Here is a 6,155-nt window from a genome sequence, read left to right on the forward strand (position 1 = left end):
GGGTTAAAGTGTCTGGCGATGGCTACCTATGTAGCCCCCCGATCCAGCATGCCTATAGCTCTGTTCCTGTTTTCTTGTGTAAGGCGTGGCGTTTTTCCGAAGTGATGAATGTTGAAATTTTGATCTGTATTTAAAGGGCCAGAGTGCAGGGAATGCACGTGCAAAACGTGTGACATGGGACTGCTTAAAATCGTGAAAAAAGACAAGTGTTGCGTTTGCACGAACAAAGTTCATTACCGAGAACTCCACAAAAAGAGATCCATCACAAGTTTCACCTATGTGCCATACGATAGGAAAGCCCAAGAAAACCTTTACCAGAATATTTCACGAATTAAGCATTGCGTTTTTAATGGCTCTGAGTGTAGATTGATAAGACTTTTTTCTGTATGAAAATGAGTTTCTTCGTAGCTTCCATATAATGTGCCAAGTTTTATTATGCATTTATTTATAATGCAGAATGGAGAAGTGTGATGTGCAAAATAACTATTATACTGTATTTTGTATTACTGAAAAGTGTATTCTATATTTTTTTTTTAACACTTTGACATTGGTATTGTGGAACAATGTAAATTGTAAAATTAAAATACATATTTTGAACTGCTGCGTGCAGTTTGCACAGTGAACATTAAAATAATATTAGCAACGTTATTCTTCCGTAAATATTGACTGAATGAAGAGTGGTTTCAGACAGAGTTATCTTCCCCTGAATTCGATAGTCTGGCTTATAAATATAAATATGAACATAATAGGTTTTAGGGTTAATAATTAGCCTCCACTTACTATTTTTTGAAAGTGATTTTCCATTTTACATGTTAGTAATAAGTATGATACCTAGATTCTTGTTCTTAATGCCTATAAACACTAAGTTATTGTTTTCTTTGTTTCAATTGGGAGGCAATCATCTGTAAACCGATAACCTTGCGATAAATGTGTAAATTGCCAGGCAGAACTAGTAAAACAAATTAGGGTTCATATGTCAATCTATGAGAAAACAATATACATAATTTCTCCAAATATTGTTTTAGTCAACAAGTTTGAATTTTTAGATATGTCTTATTTATATTGGAATAGAATGATTTTCATGGTTTAGTTAGGTGTTGCTATATTTATGTTAATGAAATAAATTAAGCATTGTGCATATATTATGATTTTAATTTAAAATAACAAACACTGCTATAAATTTGTTATTTTTGTCATCCAAGTGTATTAATTTCAAAGCTGGTAATAAATTGGGCGATTGCATTGATTTTAAAAAGAAACTTATTATGATTCTGAAATTTTCCCAACACGAAATCCCCTAGCAAGTAGGAACACATTGACAAGAATGTGTAGACTATATAAAAGTATTTATTCCAGGGTGCGTTCCAGGATCACAGGGTAAAAGCCTTTTTATACGCCCACATTGAAATGTGGTAATATATTGTTGTCGACCCCCGTCCGTCGGTCCGGCATCCACATGCAATTTAAAGTTAATTTCCGATTGACTTTAAATTTATAAACTGTGTTTAAGGTCATGAGACGAAGAATCCTATTGAATTTCAACGATTTCCGATAATTACTGCCAAAGTTATGGCCCTTGATCACTTTGAAAAATCTTGTACGCTCTAGTCTAAAGTTATCATCCAATTGACCTCAGATTGATATACAGTATTTAAGGTCATGAGACGAAGAATCCTATTGATTTTCAACGATAATTACTGCCAGAGTTATGGTCCTTGATCACTTTGAAAAATCTTGTGGATGCTCTAGAGACCAAAGTTATCATCCGATTGATTTTAGATTGGTAAACAGAGTTAAGGTCTTGAGACGAACAAGTATATTGATTTTCAATGAATTTTGATAACTCGAACAGCTAAATTCATAATCCTTATAAGACATATAGAAATAGATTTCACTAAAAATAAACACACTTATATGGATATACTACTTCTGAATTTTATTAATAATGCTACGTTTCAATACAGTTGTTCTCAGTGTTTAATGTCCACTTCCACCGAATGTGATATCGCAGACAAGTCTTATTTTTCATTTTCATTATATTAGCGCACGCGCAGGGGTCTTTCCTGTCAGAGGAAACCGGAGTACCCGAAGTAAAACCCACGAGGTTGAAAAGGTGCACCTATCTCCAAGCCACATATGCTCACAACAGGGATCGAAACCACAGTCGCAAGTCAGAGGTGACAGGCCAGCTAGAGATCAAAGCGCGGCACTCTATACCACTTGGCCATCCCAGCCCCAGGGTTCGAACTAGTTTGCGATGCGGGCGAAATAGTTGCCCAACCACTGCTGATTTCGCCCTCCAAAAGTGTCGCCCTATATTTATTGAAGGGCGAAGTTATTCTAGATCTGGAGACAGATTTACCGTACATAAACAAACACGTGGGACTCAGTGTGAGGCTCAAAGGGAAATGTGAAAATTAGACATGTGAATAAGACTGGAAGACGTATTTCTACATTTTTATATGAGAAACTAGGCAAAGCTATTTTAACTGTTATGTACTTCTCCCTAAAAATTGATCCTAGTTGAAGTCGACCTCGTGTCGCCCTATTTTTATTGAAGGGCAAAGTTATTCTGGAGACAAAGAGCTAAATCTGATTATTGCAAGTCTTTATTTAGGCTTCAGATGTCATACTCCCGGATCGAGGCTAAATGATAGTGTACGAAATGAGGCCGCTGTTGAGCGATGCCTTAACAAATGATATCTAAACTATTTAAAGTGCAATAAACTAAACACAGATAATGACAAATTATACAATTCCTGGAGACCGTGTGATGACTAATACAGACGGATAGGTCTTCTGTCTTAATAATCTCAATTAAAATATTTTTATTTCCCCAATGGCAATAGGCACGACGCCACTGGTGTAGGCCCTATCAGATTTATCATAATTGTATTATAATATTATGTCCTATATTCAGTTGATTTAATGCATGCCCAAAATACAAGTAAGAATGAAAATTTACCCTCTCACTCATTTTGTCCAATTGTTAAAAAAATCCAAAAAGGTAAAACACAAATTCGGATATGATGACAGCAGACAAAAGACAGCAGAGATTATGTAGGTGGAGTTAACGCCTGTCAATCAAACGATCGGCCATACTAAGAATCGGTGAAGATGGAATTCAATCCCATTTCTAGTCAAAAATTACACTGGTGATAACTATGTTCAGAATAAAGTAATTTGACTGAAATTTTCAATATATTCTTCTTTCATCATCTATTTTTGAACTGTTATAGCAAGAATGGCTAACTCCTTATAAAAATCTCCCATAATGTATCTTTAACTCTTATGTTAAAGATAATTCAAATCCATTTAAAAACAATAATAATTCAAAATATAGTCAAGGAATCTAATTATTTTGTCTCGATTAGAACCTCTATCTAACTCCAAAAATTGTAGCCAATCAGCAACGACCCCATTAAACATGGCGGTGGATACAATATTTTTTTGTGGTATTGAGATCTATCAACGAAGACAGGCTTGTTTTTGTTCTTATATACAAAGAAACTTTATATAAAATGAATACAATTCATAAAAATTTGCATACAATGCCATAATTTGTGCTTGAAAGCCTAATAATATTGATATACTAAACACCATACATGAATATTATATGAATCTGTATACCTCCCAAAACATAAACCCATACACAATAGATACATAAAATTAAAGAATCCCCGCTCAACAGAATACACAACAGACTTGTAGAAGATTGTTTAATGGGTCGACGTTTCGGGTGCAATACCCTTTATCAAGATTAAATTATGATGATCCTGTGACGCCTTATTGGGAGCCACAGTGGCTAGGTGGTTAAGACGCTGGCTCGCTAGCCTGGAGGTCGGGTGTTCGATCCCTGCATTGGCCGAGAAAGTTCATCTGGATTTTTCGACGTGGTTTCCCCTTGTCAGTGGTGCAGAACGGAGGGCCTGACAAGGACAGCTGTCTGGTCCTTCGGATGAGACGAAAAACCGAGGTCCTGTGTATACATTGGAATGCACGTAAAAGATCCCTTGGCAGTTGGAATTCGATATAAGAGTAGGCGATAGTGCCGCTGCCCGGGCAAAAATTTCACTCATAGCACACTGTATGGCGTATGCCCGTCTTCATTAGCCCAGTATAGGAGCAGAACAGTAGGACGTTAAACCCCATTTCATTTCGTGACGCCTTATATACAGTAATGGTGACGTCACAGGATTTTTAAATTTATTTATGTACAGTATAAAGATTGTTAAAAATTGCTAAAATGATTAGAAAAAATTGTTTAAAATGATAAAAAAGAAGAGTTAATTACTAAGAATGTTTAAAGATTGATGATAATTATGGAGCGATTTAAAGTGAATAGTAGATAATGGTCTCCAGGATGGCTGATTTGGTGGTTGTTTCATCTTCTTCTGTATTGATGGGATAAGTTGATATGTATATCTCGGTCATCCGGAACCTCCTAGTCTTCAAACATGCAGAGGAGGAATAAAAGACTAGAATACGTAAGGAGTTTGCTACGATCGGACTGAAGGTTGCGTGGTTAGCGGAGTATAGAGTTAAAAAAAGTAATTACGTAGCTTGGTGGTTCAATTCTTTTGGATCGTGAAATCGGTGATGATGATGAGTGGTGGATCGTATTCAGGTTAAATAGAAGGGTTGTTGGTCACCTCTATGAAATATAGTTTCTGTGGTTAGAGGGCCACGGGAGAAGGATATACTAAGTAAAGATAAGGTAGTTGAGGCTTAAAGGCGAGGTTGTACGAAAAACAGTTTATCTAGAATCTAGCGTATAAAATGAATGCAGATGATCTATCCTCAAATATAACAAACAGTACATCATACACTTACCTTATAGAAGACAGAATCATTTGGGTCTGCTTCTGGATCACAAGTAAATCCATCAAAAACTGAATTAATAAAAATAAATAACATTACTATACTTAGAAAAGATATTCCACAAATAAATATAAAAACACAAATAAAACTTCTAGGAATATGGTTTGGTCACAACAATATTGAAAAAAAACTGGCTACCCATACTGGCAAAACTAAGAAAATTAGTATATAAATGGATAAAATATAAACTAAGAATAAAAGATAAATATCTAGTATTAAATACTTACATACTCAGTAAACTATGGTACACATGCCGAATTATCACACCACCAAAACACATTATAAAATCTATAAATAAAGAAATATTTAGATTTATCTACCAAGACACACCAGAAACTATCAAAAGACACTACACCAACCATTCAATATGAGTGGTCTAAATGTCCCTAACATTGAAAATAAAATAAGGGCAATGGCACTCCAAAGAATTATAATTATGAAAAACAACATAAACCCATGGACTAAGCTCTTTGCGTATTGGTTTGGGTATACACTTAAAGGAATACTGCCTTGGTTAGCATTCAACAAACTATCACATACAGTAAATACATCACAAATTTATAAAAGCATAAAAACTACTTTCCTTCAATTTCGTGATAAAATAAATCTTACTGGCACACCAAAATTAAAACATCTACAATGAAATAAACAAATTAGACTTTACTAAACCAAGTATTATGTACAAATATCCAACACTAGACTTCTTTAAAATATGGAAACAACTTGCTAGTATGCCCTATACCCTTTTCGACTATGACCTCGTAATTCTCATTTAACACACCAAGCACTGCCTATACAAAACAAAAATTATACGAGCGAAATCTATATAGTAACAATAGATGCAGCCTATGCATGAAACATATCTTCCTACAATGTGAGGCAATAAAAGTAAACAAAACGTCCAAACCTACCTAAAAAAAGTTCTCCATAAATAATAATTTTGAATTTAACAAATACACATTATTGTTCCATGATATAGCATCACCAATTTTAACTTGTGGAATACTGTATTATCTGAAAATAGTATGGGAATGTAAAATAAAACCAAAGAATATCATAAACAACAAAATAAACATAGAATTGACACAGCAATTTCTAAAAGACCTAAATGAGACTATTGCTATGTACAAACACAGATATTAACCTCCTATGGTAACACTGACCGCGATCGAAGTCAAGTCATAATCTAGACTACTATAATAATAAATAGGACATAAGGCATCCCAAATGAAAGAATCAATTAGCCATAATTCATCTGATGAACAAAACAATAT

General features: G+C 34.5%; 1 long non-coding RNA gene across 1 annotated transcript; it reads right to left on the reverse strand.

The window, feature by feature from the left end:
- Positions 1-3,348: 3,348 nt before the first annotated feature.
- Positions 3,349-5,171, reverse strand: LOC126817236 (uncharacterized). Its single transcript, XR_007678901.2, has 3 exons — positions 5,109-5,171; positions 4,834-4,892; positions 3,349-4,449 (listed from the first exon to the last, which is right to left on the reverse strand). It is a non-coding gene; the product is annotated as an uncharacterized LOC126817236 (long non-coding RNA).
- Positions 5,172-6,155: the final 984 nt, after the last annotated feature.

This window comes from Patella vulgata, chromosome 4 (assembly GCF_932274485.2).
Source record: "Patella vulgata chromosome 4, xgPatVulg1.2, whole genome shotgun sequence".
Classification (NCBI taxonomy): domain Eukaryota; kingdom Metazoa; phylum Mollusca; class Gastropoda; family Patellidae; genus Patella; species Patella vulgata.